Here is a 19,271-nt window from a genome sequence, read left to right as displayed (position 1 = left end):
CCGGGGTTAACATAAACACCAGGTATGCTGGGACCAAGTCTCATACATGTGATGTATAGTGGCACAGGATCGAATGTCACAACTTTATATATAACAGGAGTTCTATACAAAATAAATAATTACATTATAAGGAGACAACGGTCCAGCAACCCAAAGTTGACTGGGAGACGACGACCTAGACCTCTCGCGAACTCATCGCAGCATCCTCCATGAGCATCATCCTGCAGTACCTGTTCTTGACCTGAGGTGTATGTGAGACAGCAAGAGTGAGCTCACATACGTTCATCGCTCAGCAAGTTGTGGGGAATAATGTGAATGAACTCGCCAAAGGTGGGAGTTCATGTGAAGTGTAAGGCTTACCAAAAGAGGATGGTTAGAGCTGAGCATTGCTTTTAAAGTTGGTCAAAATTTTATTAGCAATTACTAAGTATAAGTAAATACCAACCCAATTAAGTAGTAGAACAAAAGTAACAACCTCACCTGCGATGCAATGCATATGACAAATTGAGTTTAAGTTCCATAAATTAATCATGTGAGTGTCCGAGCCGCTCTTGACCGTGAGCACGGCTAGTATACCAGTTTTACACTCTGCAGAGGTTGCGCATCTTTACCCACAAGTCGTGTTACCCATCTGCCAAGGGATCGCGACTTCCCATACACCTCTACCGAGGAGGCGAGGCAGGGTAACACTACGAGGCCTTTACAAAGTTCCACTAGCTTCAGAAAACCCGCTACAGTTTATAGGAAGCTCCAATGCAGGAATCCCTTGCAGGACCGCCATCACAGCAAAATCCTCCCGAGGGCCTCCCCAGGAATCCCTTGCAGGACCGCCATCACAGCAAAATCCTCCCGAGGGCCTTCCCAGGAATCCCTTGCAGGACCGCTATCACAGCAAAATCCTCCCGAGGGCCTCCCTACACTGACCACTCCCCTACTGCCCTTGCCCCTTTCGGGTAAGGTAGTCTTCCACTAGCTTTCCTAATTAATCGGCCAAGGGCGTCCCATTAAACCCTTGTGGTAGCACTGTTTTCCCGGGTGGTTCTCCATGTTCCAATTAACATAATGATCTTATCATGAACAGTAAATAACAACTGATAATAAAAGTATAATCATGAATAAAATGTATCTCCATACCCATAACCACATAAAGCAATAGCAGGTACTACCCAAAAAGTGTGGTGAACAAGGTATAAAGATAGACAAACTAGGGTAACCTATTGGGTCCCATCAAAATTAACCTATGCAGATCATTATGATTAATTAGAACATGAGTGGGTAAAAGAAGTGATCAAGGGCACAACTTGCCTGGGCCTTGAGAATCCAGGTACCAGGATGATCTTCAGATGACTCGTGACCTCGCACTAGTCGTAGCAATACAAACAAACAGTGTATAGGCAAAATTAACATTACACCAAACATATATGCCAAAATAATCTACATATTAAAATAAGATCACAGGAAAAAGAATTATTAATTTTGGAGTTGTAGAATTCAAGTTATGATTTTCCTAAGGTTTAATGTGATTAAAATATGATTAAATGATAAATAAATTTCCTGACAGAGTTCATGTCAAAACAGTGATTCTAAATGGTAGAGAATATTATTACAAAATTTTAGGAATTGGAATGACTCAATTTGGAGCTAAAATGAATTAGTTATGAATTAATTAAGTTTCTGGATTTATTTTAACACTAAAAATCATTTTCTAAATCATTTTCTATGATTTTCCTATTCACTGGACTGGGCCTCAATTATAAGAAAAGTCAGGGGGCTCGGGGTAAATATTTCTAGACACAGAGAATAGTCGTGCAGGACTGCGGGTTGGTTTCTCAGAAGCCCGAGGGCTCATAAGCAAAACGCCAAAGCCGAAGGGGTATGGACAGATCCTAGCCGTTGGATTAGATGCGAACGAGCCAGATTAGATCAGCGCGGCTGCGAATCGGTATGCCACCATGGCCCCTGGATCCCGATCCGACGATCGTAGTTTAATGAAACCTAGATCAGATCTCCATCGCACGATTCCCCCGCAACGACCCAGATTCGCTCACGTGAAAGGGTATCCCACTGTCAATCTCAGCCGTTCAGAGATCAATCAACGGCCGAAGTGTTTCTCCCCCAACCGAAACAGACGACGGCGGCGCTCCGCCCGTGGTGGCGCCATCACCGGCGAGAATTACCAACGGCCCGAATGACCAAATCCGAAGCCCAGGACGCTGCTACACACGATATGGGAGGGCGCGAGTACAGGGAAGGAGTCCATACCGCGAATTGTCGCCGGGAGCCTTCTGGCCGCGGGGATAGGCGGAGGAGCGACGGCGTGAGGACGACGGCGAGCAATTGCTCTGGCGCAGCGGTGCCTCGCCCGAAATTGGTGGTCGCCGAGATTCCCAGGTGCCCCGCCGCGGCCCTGGAACGCCCCGCGGGTGCCCGAGCGACACTACCCACGAGTCGGACGGCGGCGGCCCGAAACTCTCTCTCCTCCCCCCTGGTCTCTCTCTCACGATTCCCCGACGAGGCTGGCTAGAGGCGTGGCGATGAGGGAGGGTCAATCCCTCGGCTCCCCCGCGCTTAAAATCCTCCCAGACCGGTCCGAGCGCCGCAACAACCCCCGAAGCTCCCGGTGGAGCTCCGCCATGCACGGCGCGATGGTTGAAGCTGAGTGCGGACCGTGGTTGGGGCTGACTAGAGGGACCGGCCTGTCAGCCATCGGGGATTTCCGCACGACGTTATGGTGTGACTGTCCGCTGTGGCCCACGGATCAGTGCGCAGAGGTAACGCGAGCGTGTGGAAGCCAGCGACTGTCATGCGGGCCCCATCTGACAGTGAAAGGATGAGTGGCGCGGGAATGAAGGTGGGCTGCGCGCGCGCTGGAAAGATTCAGTGGGCCGAAATGAAGCCTGAGGCCCAGTTGGCTTCTTTTCTCTTTTTCTTTTGTTTTTCTCTCTTAAACTTAGATTTTCCTTTCCCTTTTGAATTTCAAATTCAACTTTGAACTTCAGTTATAGGTTTGCACATGTATAAAATGTGTCAAATTAAATTTTGGGGATGAAGGAAATATTTTTATGTATATATTTATTTCCTATGTTTTATGTGGTATTTCTTTTCTTTCTCCACTTCTAAATCCTAGATTTTATTTTATATTCTAAATTCCACTTTGGGACTTTAATGTATTTCTTGTCTCATTATTTCCATGAGTGAATGCACAAACATATAACCACCAGCATGATGCATGATTCTAGTGGCTTTTATGTTATTAATTATTTGTTTTTACCTAGGGTGTACACATGTGATGATGCACAAAGGTTAAACTGACATAAGGAGAAATTGTTTCTCTATTATTACAAAGTGGGTGTTACACCCATGGATGTGTATGGGTATACAGACATGGGAATGCTGAGAAGTGTAATGTACTTGTAACGACGCACCTACGCTCAGGTAAGAAGGTGAGTTACCATAATGAGTTGCCCTATGGTTAAAGTGTGGCAACGGCGCCTATGCGTGGCTCGGCGCTTAATGATGAGCTGGCCTCCATATAGCAATATATGGAGTATAAAATGTGATAAACTATCATGTGTGACTGCATCATTGGGAAAATGGGCTGTGATGAAAATTTTCTGCAGGTACACTAACCTCGAAAACGTATGTGTAGCTGACGACTAGCAAAATATCGTGAGAGTCGTAAGTATGCCACCGAGATAGAACGCTATTGCCACAGTATGTTGGCAAAACTTGTGAGGACGCATAGGACGAGCATGCATCCTGATTGTTGCATCATGTTTGTCACCTATACATCCAAAATGCTTCTCTCATCTTTATTCCAGTAAACAATGATTGTAGATAATGTGGTGTAATGTTGTATTATAAACTTCGATGAAATAGTTGTCCTCCATTCTTTAGGTAATATGTTTAGGTGTTATATGTGTGTTTGCTCTTGTACTTGAGGTGACGATAGAATGTTTGTGACTTGTTTGCTTAGACTCAAAACTAGGTCATATTCTTATTTAGTGAACCATGGCCCAAATTTGAATTTTCCATTATCACTCCATGACCAAGTCCATGCAAATGAATGTTTAGGTAACCTATTTGTTGGATGTAAAATGCACGCAGACTTAAACCAAGAATCTCGAGTCATGTCTCCTTCCAGAACCATTCCCTTGTTCGGTTGGTGCAAGCTGATATCCCTAATTACAGCTTGCCTCTTCTTGAGGATCATACCGTCGCTTTATCAACCTAACCTAGAAAAAACATGTTTGATTATTTTCCTTAGTTTGATTCCTTTGGTTTCCTCATATCTATCGAAAGCATACCAACTTCATCTTGTGATTGTTTTCCCTCTGTATCTAATCAGATACTAATCCTTGACCTTGTAATCTCTATGATGGGCATAGAAATATGCTTGGGGCTAAATTAATAGTCTCCCATCATACTCCCTTCATCAACCAGTTTAGGTTATGGCCATGTCTTATTCATTTCATCGGGCCATGATCTATTTGGCTCTCTACTTGTAATCATTTTTACAGGTGGAGTATCTCTTTGTATATTGTCACCCTTGCTCAATCTAGTTGTGTGGCGCGAGATTTCTCATTGGTTACATCTGGTAATGGTGTTATGACTAAAACCGATGGTGCCACGATGAGACCGAGGGCCTCCTGTGAATGTACACACACGGTTGTGCTGCTCGGCACACGCTGGTATCATGGTTAGTAGTTGTAATCCATTATGAGACTATATCAATGTGTTATCTTAGCACAATCTGTTTTTGCTACGTGAGATTCATTATTGGTGCCAGTTCGGTGATGGTGTCATGATTAATGACTTACGGTGCCGCTACGAAACTGAGAGCCCCTTGTGAATGTACACGCAAGGTTATGCTGCTTGGCGTATGCTGGTATCGAGGTCTCGAGTCATGATCCATTGTGGAACTACACTGATGTGTGATCTTCCGTGGACTCCTCCCTTGAAACAATTTCTGTGTTGTTTGTCAAAGTGATCAAGCAACATCTATCATCTTTATTGGATCAAAAGGGCATACCACTTTCGTGTGTGGTCTCTTTTCTTTGATCTTAGTAGTGACTACTCATACAAGTTCCCTTTACGTCCTTTGTGTAAAGGTGAAGCCTTGGAGCTTTTTAGTGTTGGAAGATAGCTAATTAGCTCTCAAAATGGAGATTGATTTTCCCTGCTGCTGAGATGCAGGAGTTTGTTCATTCGCTCTCTTATTTAATCTGTGTATTCCCGAACCAAGTCTGTTCATCTCGCACGAAGAAACGGATGAACAACATGACCAAATGGATCTCTATTCAAATACATGATCTCTTATTAACCATAGTGAACTCTTGACCCATGGCTTACCGATGGTATTGAGAGGACATGCTCAATGTCAAAAGTAGTTCAACAAGTTGGTTTTACTAACTTGTAACTGCCCAATGAACAAAGGTTGAGTTTAGAGATCGTTTTGTCGAGTTGTCCAAACTCACTTTTGTACAACCCCTCTTAAGGAAGTGTTTACAAGAATCGAGATTAAGTCGGCCAGTAGCCACCTAATCATCGCTCTAGTCGTGCCTCGATCGCCTCACGTGTGCTTTTCCAGCATGAGTGATCAGGTCGAGCTATGATTAGTGCTCGACAAAATGGATTGGTTGCAAAGGCAGCATCTACAGATCCTTCCGCTGGTGATTTTTCGAGTCTCTATCATTTTCAAGGACTTGGCTTCTCTAGCTAACACGAGTTAACTGGGATGTTGTTCGACATCTACACTCGTCTTGCATGTTATGAAATTCCAATGACCACTTGTTGGTAAACTCCTTTTGTGTGTTTTACCCAAGAGGTTGCATCGGATTCTGTTTGGGTAAAATCGCGTATTTACCGCTCGCCCAATAGACTTAGATAGTATAGTGTCATCAGAAAAAGCCAACTGCACACATGAAACCTTATGTGTTCCTCTGGCTGATGTTGTCTCTACTAATGGACATTTCTAAATTGGCTTATGTCGATACATGTTATGTCCACTAGGGGAAACAACATCCTAAGACACTTGCCTTCGCTCAGAACTGCCTTACGATTATCGCTGATAAGGAAATGGGTTACATGCTGCTCTACTCTTAGAAGTCTTTCGTTCCGAATCTCGGGACGAGATTCTTTTAAGGGGGGAGGGCTGTAACACCCCAGGTGTTTATATTCCTCTCGACAACGAGTACAGATTTAAGCACGCAATATCAGTGGATAAAACGGATTTTAAATTTTAATCATCCTCGTTTATTGCGAATTTAATATCGCATCTGTTCCGTTTATCGCGAGTGCGACATCATTTTTACTTCTATTATTTGGGCTCTTCCAAAAATTTTCGTGATGATCGGAACATCGTTATTCCGAAAATCGGTGCGTCCGATGATTATTTAAAATTCATCGCTCGCGCGAATACGAATTCGGAAGCCCGACACACTCTGATGATTTTATTCTGAGCAGATTAATTTGAAACTTGACGACTAAAGTGTTCGGAGCAAAATAATCCCAATCGCGCATCGTCCGAGAAAAATCATGCGCAAGATTATGATCTCATTCGTTCTTCAGCACACTGTTGCGGCGACAAAACCGGGTATACGTTCACAGATATTGCTTCGGCTAATTTCGGTCGAATCATGCCGAACGAATTATCAGTGCCAAAATCAGTTTATTTCAGTCTGTCGTTTCTTGCCCGATCCAAGACTTTGGATATAAATGACGGGTGCAAATTCATCTGATTACAAGTATTCGCTAAATCAAAACCGTGACTGCGCGTCCGAGAATTATAATTGAGCTTCGATTCTCGGGTAAATTACCGTGACCATAAGATCATGTATTCTGACCGTAAATCAAATATCTCGTGTTTCGATTCAAAATATCTGCAATTTTATTTCTAAAATAAACTGAAAGGTGGGAAAAATCTAAATAAAATCCCAGCCCATCCTCATCTTTTCACCGTTCGAAATCTCTCTCTCTCTTATCCACTTCAGCTGTCATCCTCATCCAACGCTGGGATTTTTTCACTGCCGTGCCGTGGGCTGGCTTCTTCCCCAGCCGCTCCTTCTCATCTCTCCCTCTACGGTCGAGCTCCCAGCCTGCACTTCGGTTCTCTGCGTGTGGCTTCGCTCCTGGAGCAAAAATCCCGCCGCCCCTGCGCAGATTTTTCCAGCGTCTATATCTCTGTGCGCAGGTCCAAGCCACCGTTCAGCTCGAGAAGAAAATCCTACCGTGCTCGATTCTTCCCTGCGCGTCTCCTCCGCTTGGAGCTTCCTGCGCTCCCTGCGTCCCTCTGTGGCCGGAACTCCCTTCATGGCCGGAGCTCGGACGGCGCTCGGTCCTGCCGCCTGCCCCAACGTCGACTATCTCCAGCTCGCCCCCGACCTCTTCTCTCCCTGTCGCGTCGCTCTCTCTCTGCTCGCTCTCCTCCATGGCCGCCGTGGGCTCGCCGGCGTGGTCCTTGTCCTGGCCGCCGTGGTGCCGCGTGCCCATGTGCCAGCGCATGCCCAGCTCCTCTCCGTCTGCTCGGTCTTCTTCCTGGAGCGAGCTCTCTTCTCTCCCATAGCGTCCGGCATTTCTCCCTGTCGCTCCTTCCATGCCGCGCTCGGACTGAAGCTTCCCTGCGCGACCTGCCGAGCCTCTTCCTCTGCCAAGTCCCTTTCCCCGCAAGCCCTTGCCCTGCTCTCTGTCAGCCGCACGCTTTGCGCCCTGGCTCCCTCGCCATCGCCGGAGTTCTTCTGTTCGGCTCCAGCTCGATTTGGTCTTCAGCTTTCTGCGCGCGCGAATCCGCCGTCGCGTCTTGCTCTCTGGTGGTCGAGCTCGTTCAGCTCGCCTCCTGTCTTCAACCATGGATGTAGATGTCGGCCGCCCTGGATTGTTCGCAAACTCCGCCGCTTGATGCCGCGTCTCCAGCACCAGTGTCCCTGCTCCCTGTTCCTCCATGCTGTGTCGCGCGCGTTTCGTTGTTCCTGCGCGTGCTGTCTCGAAACTCACTTTCGTCGTCATCACTCGGTCGCACGACAGCCTGATTGCGTGTCGTGTGTCGCACATCCTAGGTCCTCGTCGTCGGGTTTCGTGCGTGCTCGCGTTTATCGTCGAGTCGTCGAACCCATCATCTTATGCTCAAACCCCACCTCACCAGCTCGCTTCAAACACGATCTCGTCGTCAAGCTTCGTCTTAGCCTTAGCTTGTCGGTCACACTCGCCAGATGTTCGATCAAGGACGTCGTCGTTCAGGCAACTACCAAATCGAGTTGTGATGTGGTGAGCTGATTCGCTATTTTTACTATCGGTTTTATGATCGTAAAATAAGACGCTACGTATGCGTATACGATTAAGTTAGAAATACCAGTAAGGTCAGGTGTGCTTCGAGGAGTTTAGTTGCCGAATATATTCGAACTAGTTCTATTTTGTAGAATATAGTATTTCGGTGACACGTAGGTTAAATTTAGTATTTTAAAATGTCTAGACAATAATATTGTTAGTATTACTATTGACGAATTATAATTGTTTGATAAAATTAAATTGGTTCTTGAGAAGCAAGGTGGTATAATTTATAAAGCGGGGGATGAATTTAGCATTTAACCAATTAGCTAATGAGTTGTGTTTAGGCTGATTATGTTTAATGTGTTGTTCGTGATGTTTGCGTTAGGTTCGTTTAATCTAGAAAACTGTGATTATTGCACTTAGTCGTACGCTGATAACTAGTGTTTTCCGTAGAAAATAGTACAACGTCTCGCCGCTAGGTGTTTAATTCACCGTCGTGTAGCCTTATTTAGGTTTGTGATATTCTTGTTTATATGCATTCATGTGCATTATGCAAATCATTTAGGTACGTTGATTAACCACGAGATGCGGAGAACTTGAGTCAAGTCGACCCCAAGCGTGGGCTAATCCGTAGGATGAAGCTGATGGACCAACCTGAAGATGGTTAAATCAAGCAAGTGCTCGATCGAGGGATACTCGTCAAGTGGCCGTCGCCTAACAACACTAACCTAGTGTTACCCAGGCAAGCCCCGGTGCATGCAACCCCTTCCTTGTGTTTTTAAATAATTTTCGCACACTTTAAGTCTAGTGAAATGTGCATTAGGTTTATAGGAGTTGCTTGAAACCCTTTGATGCATTGCCTTCCTTGATATCCATACCTTATTACATACTTCTGGTGAAGTATCAAAATATGATTTACAAAAATGCTTAGCCCTGCCCAGATCTTGTGGATAGAGGTTGTCTTTTGCGTTAAGGCCTTGCTCAGGGGTTATCCTGAGGAAAGATGACTTCTACCTGCAAGAATATATTTTCATTGGGAGCATGGTGGGATCTTACTGCAAAGTTCCCTGTGATGCTCTTTTCATCCTAAGGAACACAAACAATCCTAAGGGTGGAAATACTTAAATCGGGACTTGGGCTAGGAACAGGTGATGTTCTACCCAGGTTGATTAAGGATTGATGCGTATGTAGGCTTGATGATCGAGGACCCTTTAACTGGTCACATGCCTCGTCATGGGTAAGCCTTGCCTCGGGCAGACTAAGGCCAGAATAAGATAACACGAAATGGGCGTGGAGCGGTGGCGGGAGTAGTGTGTACCCTCCGTGGCAAGAGGCTAGACGGTGGTGTATTTGTGCTCTCGGTTTGCGTGAACCTGATCTGGTCTTAAGAACCCCGGTGGCGGGTTGACATATGCAAGGGTTAAGTGCTACATATGTCGTGTGATTGGAGATCCTCAGCTGAGTATAATCGATTCGGATCGCCGTACCTTCGCGGTTATGAAGACTTGGTCACTGCCCTACAACCTAAGTCAGGATGTGAACCTCATGAATAAAAATGATGTTGTATTGATGAGATGGTGAAATTAGAGTACTTTAGCTCCTCATGTTCTTTGGTCATCTTCTCCAGGCTGTCGTTGGTTTTGATGAGAGTCTCCTCTAGCCTGAGAAGCGTCTTGCCTTGTTCCTTGTTTCTTCTCAACAACTTAACCAAGAGAGCTTTGTCCGCTTTGTTGAGATGGTTGTAGAAACGGCGAATCTCCTCTTCTTCCACATCATCGGTCTCATTTTCCCTGTCATTAACGTCAGTGGAAGCAATATAGGAAAATGTACCTTGTGATGATGAAGATTCATCCTCACTATCATCCTCATATTCTTCCTCATCATGGCTTTTGTCTCCACCGTCATTGTTAGCAATAAAACACTTATTATTAGTGGAGATCAAACCTGTCGACGAGGTAGATTCATCGTTGGGTGTCCATCGTTCTTGATCTTCTCCCTTTGAATGGTTAGCATCACAAGCAATATAGGGAGTAGAAGTAGTACAATTTGCCACAAAATATTTTACTTTAATTCTATTCCATAAATCATGAGCATCAACAATTAAGTCATTACCACTACTCATGATGGCAAAATAAGCACCTCTAGAAAGAGAATCAACTAAGATGCTGCAAGCACGGTGATTGAGAGAAAAACATCTTAGTTCATCATTAGAGGGATTTTTACTAATATCAGATGGAAAAATACTTCTCCTAAAGATCTGTCTCAAATCAGGATCAACACTCATGAAAGCATTATAAATAGAGACAGACCAAGATTTGTAATTAGAGCCATCGCCTAAAAGAAGTTCTACAGATACCTCTTGTGACGACATCGTTATCTCCGGACGGCTAAGCCCACACTGGAGAGGCCTAGCTCTGATACCAATTGAAAGTTCCCTTTGACCCGGGAACAGGATCTGGATGTCGCCTAGAGGGGGGGGTGAATAGGCGAATAAAACTTATTACTTTAAAACTGAAATTCTTACTCTACTCGAAGACTTAGTACGCAGTGGAGTGAGAAGACTCTTCGAGTAGGTTGCAGCGGAATGGAAGATCCTGTCTCAATATGTCCTGCACTTCAAATCAAGCTTATAACATAGATAAGTATTGAAGTGCAGATATAAAGACGAGTAAGGCAGAGAGTCAGGATAGAACAGAGCACACAGACGCAAGGGTTTAACCCGAGGTTCGGCCAAGCCTGAAATGCTTGCCTAGTCCTCGTTGGAGTTAGCCACACCTGGGCTTGGAGTCTATTTCAACTCCTTCCTCCGTTTGCTCAGATCTGTCAATATGACAGATAGAGCCTTTCACTATTGAGTGGGGTTACAACAGAACCGCGGCTGCTACAAACTTCTTGGCAGCACCTCGGCAGAGTAACGACACGCTCAAGACCTTGCTCTAGCTCTAAGCAGCACTTCTCCTCTCTCTTAAGGCTTATAGCTGTGCCTTCTACACAAACTATAGAGTTACACACACAAGGGAGAGTGAGAATTGATTCGAGTGATGTCTACACTTGTTGGCTGCACTTGTATATTTCTTGGAGGCGCCTAGGAGTCCCTTTTATAGACCCAAGGGGCCTAGGAGCCGTTGAGAATAAATCTGGAAGGCCATCTTTGCCTTCTGTCGTCGGGCGCACCGGACAGTCCGGTGCACACCGGACAGTGTCCGGTGCCCGATTCCTTTCCTTAATTGGCGAAGCCGACCGTTGCAGATCTGGAGCCGTTGGCACACCGGACATGTCCGGTGCACACCGGACAGTCCGGTGCCCCCTTCCGACCGTTGGCTTGGCCACGTGTCCCGCGCAGATCGCGCGGTCGACCGTTGGCTCAGCCGACCGTTGGCTCACCGGACAGTCCGGTGCACACCGGACAGTCCGGTGAATTTTAGCCGTACGCCGTCAGCAAATTCCCGAGAGCGGCCTCTTCGGCCGAGGCAGCCTGGCGCACCGGACACTGTCCGGTGCACCACCGGACACTGTCCGGTGCACCACCGGACAGTCCGGAGCCCCAGACCGAAACAGCCTCTTGACTGTACACAGCCAAGTCTTCTCTTCTCTTCTTCTTTCTGTTTCTAACACTTAGACAACTATATTAGTACACAAAACCAATATACTAAGGCTTAGAAACATACCTTCTCTTAATTATTACATCTGTAGCATTTCACATGCTTGAGCTTTGATGTTGGACTCATAAATCGTCGAGTCGGCTTGACTTGATCTAGATTGACATTTCTTAGCTCCAACATCCTGCAAAGGTCACATAGAATATCTCCAAACATAGGAACAACCCAAACTAAAGATCAGGATGAACTTAGCTCTTTTGGGCTGCTTCCAGTTCTGGTTTTGACACTTGTTCTCCTTCTAGTGACCTTGATCTCCTTCTTAGAGCTTGATCTTGAGCCTTATGACTTACACCACATAACTGTAGCTGTTACCTCATTGGCTGTAAGTCACGTTCTTATGTAGTGATCCTTGATGTGCCGTAGCTGTTCTCAACTCGATCACCCTTGACTTTGCAAGCCTTCTTCTTCACCCTTGGCTTTGGGTTCCTCAGCCTCCTTGACCTTCTCCCGTGCACTTGGTACCTCGAAGCTTCTCTTGCCTCCGTCCTTGGCGTGATCAGTTGTCTCCGAGCTTCGCACCCGAGTCTCACTTTATGCAATGTCCATCTTACTTGTGATGTCCATTATGTATCCATAATCCAGTTCTTGGACCATCACATTTGTTCACTTGTATTGAACCCTGTAGGCTTTACTTTAAGCACCTGTTCAACACTTAGTACACTTGTTAGTCCTTTAATTGAGTTGTCATCCAAACACCAAAACTCACAAGAGAGCTTTCAATCTCCCCCTTTTTGGTGATTGATGGCAACACAATTAAAGCTTACATAAGAATAAGATTTGAAGCACAAATTTGAATTCTAAGATTATAGAATGCTCCCCCTAAATAAGTGCTTACTTCAAAAACATAATTTTGGCCTCAGACGCCAATTTGCACATACTTAGGCAAATCGAAACATTTCTACACCTTAGCACTTTTTAGTATGCATTGTGGCAAGAATCAAACCATGATACTATAACACACAAATGCACATAATCAAACACACATAATCAGAGTTAAACACCGTTCAAATTAGTGGATATAGCACAGGAATATCAACCTACCACTATTCACCATTAAGATACTGATTTAAACTAAGATACCAATTTAAAGCAATCTTAAAGTACCATTAACCACATGCATCATTATCCACATGACTGTCTATTTCAGAATGAACACAATAGATGCCAATTAATTCATAGCAACGGAAGCACTAGTCCATATGATGCAACACATATAATACTGCAGGAAGCATATGAGTAACACACTAGCAAAGCTTAAACTAACACATCACCCCTTAGGATAAGCTTTCCTCTCAGTTTGAGATAAGCTTTAATGCACAAATTCTCCCCCTTTGACATCAAACACCAAAAACTATACTCAAGCAAGAACATAGGATGATGTCAAGGGACAGCAGGGTGTTAAGGAGGAAAAATGCAACACACTAACACTACACCCCCTTACACATTAAACATATGCAACACAAGCATTGGAGAAAAATTAAGGTACAAATACGCAAAAAAAAGGTCAATACCTCCTTTTGTACCTTTACCATGTTATGGTGTACTTTCCATCTAAGTAGGCGGAGTTCCTTTTGTCATCAATTCAAGATTTCCATCTTGAAAGTTTTATCTCTAGGGAGCTCCTTTACACTTATGTCTGATCCTTTATCCTGACCTTTTCTTGTTGCTAAGATACAAAACTTAGAACAAGTTATAGTATTGTGGCACAAGATGAAGCTTCTATTCTAGTGATTACCAAAAGATACCAATTGAAGCACACTACCAAGGCTACCAATTGAAAAATCATCACTATCATAGCTCCATGATATTTAAAGATAAGCATCTAGGATCACCAACTATTATAGAGCACGAGCAACCTTTAAATACGTAATTACTCACAACTTTAGATACCAATTACTCGACTTGTGGAGGTACCCAAGTCCTGATCGCTCCATTTCTTGCTCATCTTCCCTTTTCCACCTTGAGACTATATAGGATCACTCAAAAAACAGTTAGTCTCAAAAGACACAAGTTATGTGTGCTCCCCCTAAAGTTGTGCATCAAGTATTTGAATGACTTGCACCTTGCACATTCTAGCATCCTCAGAAGTAAAGGGGAAACATACCTTGGTCTAGGCATAATATATCAATTACATCACAAAAAGATACCAATTGAATAGATGAGATAATACAACTTATGACTAGTGGAAACAATGCATGCCTCATGATATATAACATTTAAAAACACCAAGGCACGCTTCACACATGATGATCATTGCAACACATATACCAATTGAAGATCAACACAATCATGTATATAAAGCGAATTATCTAAGCATGTCATAATTAAGAAGGTTTCTTAGGTGCACAAAAGAAACAACATTTTAAAGGCATAAATTACTTAAACCAAGATATTACCAATTGAAAGACAAGAACACAGCTATGATCATTATCAATGGAACTTCAAGATATTTAATAAAATTGCACAGTTCCATTTTCCATACCTTTGCCTTTATGAGAGCACTTGTTATCACCAATTCAGGACTCCTTTTGCTCACACACCTTATAGCTCAAAAGGGCACGACATGGATTTGAAATTCACACAATAAGGTTTATCCATATACACCAAGAGAGTTAATCGTTGTGGATATAACAAATGAAATAGCTACCCATGAATGATTCAAAAGATATATCCTATATAACACCAGTCATGATTAAGCAAACATCATTATGATACATTTAACACAGGCAATCATAAAGCATAACTACTCCAAAGACAGGAAGCACAACAAGCCAATTTAAGAGCAATACTAAATTGCAGTTTTGTACTTAAAATACACGGGGTACCGTCCTTTGGAGAGCTAGTTGAAGATTCTCATCAAAGTCCTTTTACTTGATTCACCAATAATGATTCAGGACCTATACACCTTATTTCACTTGAGATGAACATGGGATTAGTGTTTCACAATAATTCAACCTTGGGTTAATAAACACCAAAATAATTAACAGCTTAAGTATAGAGTTTTAGATAACCGTCTTAAGCTCTCCCATGGTCTCCAGTCCATCTCAAGGCACCTGCATGGTCTAGTTAGCATAGTTTGGTACCCATCTCGGGATGGGTCCATAATGATCATCTAAATGTGCCTTTGGTACCCAAATTGCCTTTGTGCTAGTTCTAGGTGATCTTGTTATAGATCTAGCACAAGTGTATGATTTGGGTCTCCTACGCGAATAAGATTGACACAAATTCACTTGCATAGGAATCTTACCTTTATAACATACCTTGGATAGATGACCCTGCTCACCACACTTGTAGCAGAAACGTCGCTCAACTTGACACGACGCTTGCTGTGTGTCATTTTCCTTAGTGAGGGTCACCTTGGAGGATGCACATCCTTGATTCTTCATGACCGGACATGAAGTGATCGTGTGGTCCTTTTTGTTGCATCCAAAACAACTCCTTGTCCCTTCATTCTTGTCTTTGTACGGACAAGACGCGATGAGGTGGCCTAACTTCTTGCACTTGAAACACCTCCTTTTTCCTTTTCCCTTTTTGTACTTGAATGACATGGAGAGAAGGTCAGTGCAAACAACATGATTAATTGAATCTTTACCTTTTTCCTTTTTCATGTTGATTTCTTCATTTGTAGCTTTGGGAACATTCTTCTTGTTGAGCTTAACACTTGCTGCAGTTTTTCCTTTCTCAAGCTTCTTCACCACGCGCCCGTGGATATCTTGAGAGAGTTGAGCAATGTGTCTTCTCCTTAGCTGTCTTTGCTTCTTGTTCCCACGCAATTTTCTTTTTGATCCTGCAACTTGTTTCTCATTCAAACATTGGCTTTCTTTTGACCAACAGGGGTTAGCACATGGTGATGAATTATCTAAATGTGTACTTGTGCAAGAATGAAGTTCACATGAATTTAAGTTCGTAATTACGACCTCATGAGCAACTTCAAGCATGATATGTCTATCCAAAAGATTATCATGATAACAAGACAATAAGTCATATTTTTCAGTAAGAGCAAGGTTATAATTACTTAACAATTCTACTTGATTCCTAAGCATAGAATCTTCAATTTTGAGCTGAGCAGCATTAGATAACACATCATGATTGTTTCTTTGCTCAATTAAAATCGATTCATACCGTTGGACCAAATTCTCATGAGAGTACTTTAGCTCCTCATGTTCTTTGGTCATCTTCTCCAGGCTGTCGTTGGTTTTGATGAGAGTCTCCTCTAGCCTGAGAAGCGTCTTGCCTTGTTCCTTGTTTCTTCTCAACAACTTAACCAAGAGAGCTTTGTCCGCTTTGTTGAGATGGTTGTAGAAACGGCGAATCTCCTCTTCTTCCACATCATCGGTCTCATTTTCCCTGTCATTAACGTCAGTGGAAGCAATATAGGAAAATGTACCTTGTGATGATGAAGATTCATCCTCACTATCATCCTCATATTCTTCCTCATCATGGCTTTTGTCTCCACCGTCATTGTTAGCAATAAAACACTTATTATTAGTGGAGATCAAACCTGTCGACGAGGTAGATTCATCGTTGGGTGTCCATCGTTCTTGATCTTCTCCCTTTGAATGGTTAGCATCACAAGCAATATAGGGAGTAGAAGTAGTACAATTTGCCACAAAATATTTTACTTTAATTCTATTCCATAAATCATGAGCATCAACAATTAAGTCATTACCACTACTCATGATGGCAAAATAAGCACCTCTAGAAAGAGAATCAACTAAGATGCTGCAAGCACGGTGATTGAGAGAAAAACATCTTAGTTCATCATTAGAGGGATTTTTACTAATATCAGATGGAAAAATACTTCTCCTAAAGATCTGTCTCAAATCAGGATCAACACTCATGAAAGCATTATAAATAGAGACAGACCAAGATTTGTAATTAGAGCCATCGCCTAAAAGAAGTTCTACAGATACCTCTTGTGACGACATCGTTATCTCCGGACGGCTAAGCCCACACTGGAGAGGCCTAGCTCTGATACCAATTGAAAGTTCCCTTTGACCCGGGAACAGGATCTGGATGTCGCCTAGAGGGGGGTGAATAGGCGAATAAAACTTATTACTTTAAAACTGAAATTCTTACTCTACTCGAAGACTTAGTACGCAGTGGAGTGAGAAGACTCTTCGAGTAGGTTGCAGCGGAATGGAAGATCCTGTCTCAATATGTCCTGCACTTCAAATCAAGCTTATAACATAGATAAGTATTGAAGTGCAGATATAAAGACGAGTAAGGCAGAGAGTCAGGATAGAACAGAGCACACAGACGCAAGGGTTTAACCCGAGGTTCGGCCAAGCTTGAAATGCTTGCCTAGTCCTCGTTGGAGTTAGCCACACCTGAGCTTGGAGTCTATTTCAACTCCTTCCTCCGTTTGCTCAGATCTGTCAATATGACAGATAGAGCCTTTCACTATTGAGTGGGGTTACAACAGAACCGCGGTTGCTACAAACTTCTTGGCAGCACCTCGGCAGAGTAACGACACGCTCAAGACCTTGCTCTAGCTCTAAGCAGCACTTCTCCTCTCTCTTAAGGCTTATAGATGTGCCTTCTACACAAACTATAGAGTTACACACACAAGGGAGAGTGAGAATTGATTCGAGTGATGTCTACACTTGTTGGCTGCACTTGTATATTTCTTGGAGGCGCCTAGGAGTCCCTTTTATAGACCCAAGGGGCCTAGGAGCCGTTGAGAATAAATCTGGAAGGCCATCTTTGCCTTCTGTCGTCGGGCGCACCGGACAGTCCGGTGCACACCGGACAGTGTCCGGTGCCCGATTCCTTTCCTTAATTGGCGAAGCCGACCGTTGCAGATCTGGAGCCGTTGGCACACCGGACATGTCCGGTGCACACCGGACAGTCCGGTGCCCCCTTCCGACCGTTGGCTTGGCCACGTGTCCCGCGCAGATCGCGCGGTCGACCGTTGGCTCAGCCGACCGTTGGCTCACCGGACAGTTCGGTGCACACCGGACAGTCCGGTGAATTTTAGCCGTACGCCGTCAGCAAATTCCCGAGAGCGGCCTCTTCGGCCGAGGCAGCCTGGCGCACCACCGGACACTGTCCGGTGCACCACCGGACAGTCCGGTGCCCCAGACCGAAACAGCCTCTTGACTGTACACAGCCAAGTCTTCTCTTCTCTTCTTCTTTCTGTTTCTAACACTTAGACAACTATATTAGTACACAAAACCAATGTACTAAGGCTTAGAAACATACCTTCTCTTAATTATTACATCTGTAGCATTTCACATGCTTGAGCTTTGATGTTGGACTCATAAATCGTCGAGTCGGCTTGACTTGATCTAGATTGACATTTCTTAGCTCCAACATCCTGCAAAGGTCACATAGAACATCTCCAAACATAGGAACAACCCAAACTAAAGATCAGGATGAACTTAGCTCTTTTGGGCTGCTTCCAGTTCTGGTTTTGACACTTGTTCTCCTTCTAGTGACCTTGATCTCCTTCTTAGAGCTTGATCTTGAGCCTTATGACTTACACCACATAACTGTAGCTGTTACCTCATTGGCTGTAAGTCACGTTCTTATGTAGTGATCCTTGATGTGCCGTAGCTGTTCTCAACTCGATCACCCTTGACTTTGCAAGCCTTCTTCTTCACCCTTGGCTTTGGGTTCCTCAGCCTCCTTGACCTTCTCCCGTGCACTTGGTACCTCGAAGCTTCTCTTGCCTCCGTCCTTGGCGTGATCAGTTGTCTCCGAGCTTCGCACCCGAGTCTCACTTTATGCAATGTCCATCTTACTTGTGATGTCCATTATGTATCCATAATCCAGTTCTTGGACCATCACATTTGTTCACTTGTATTGAACCCTATAGGCTTTACTTTAAGCACCTGTTCAACACTTAGTACACTTGTTAGTCCTTTAATTGAGTTGTCATCCAAACACCAAAACTCACAAGAGAGCTTTCAGAGGGCCGGCCTTGTCTTTACTCTTTCCCCATGCCTTAGAAGTCGGCATGATGATCCACGGGGTGCACCGAAGGTGCACCCAATGGGTGTAGCCCCCGACCTTCGAGTGGATTTTTGAGGATAATCCATTCGAAGGTCTTCCTTTTGCGTCTTTTTGCTAAAGATTATCCTTTCTGCTTGTAAAAATCGGCATGATGCCATCTGCATTATGCTTTGGAGGTCAGCATTATGTCATCAACATTATGCTTCAGAGGTCAGTATGTATTTTGTCTTTTGCAGCCGAGTTCGCAATCCGTCCATATCTTGCTAGGTAGTGTAATTTATTTGCTCTGCGACTGATTGGACATTTGATGGACGTTCTCTGTCTAGTCTTCACGTCGCTTCTGTCGGCCATATTTTGTACTTCACTGGCTATATTTGGCTTTCCTCTGAT

At 44.1% G+C, this 19,271-nt stretch overlaps 1 pseudogene; it reads left to right on the top strand.

Annotated features, from left to right (window-relative positions):
- Positions 1-7,072: 7,072 nt before the first annotated feature.
- LOC103629901 (uncharacterized) lies at positions 7,073-7,931 on the top strand (annotated as a pseudogene).
- The last annotated feature ends 11,340 nt before the right edge of the window (positions 7,932-19,271 follow it).

Source organism: Zea mays, chromosome 6, assembly GCF_902167145.1.
Source record: "Zea mays cultivar B73 chromosome 6, Zm-B73-REFERENCE-NAM-5.0, whole genome shotgun sequence".
Taxonomy (NCBI): domain Eukaryota; kingdom Viridiplantae; phylum Streptophyta; class Magnoliopsida; order Poales; family Poaceae; genus Zea; species Zea mays.
The sequence above is the reverse complement of the archived record's forward strand: the minus strand, read 5'-3'. Positions and strand labels throughout refer to the sequence as shown.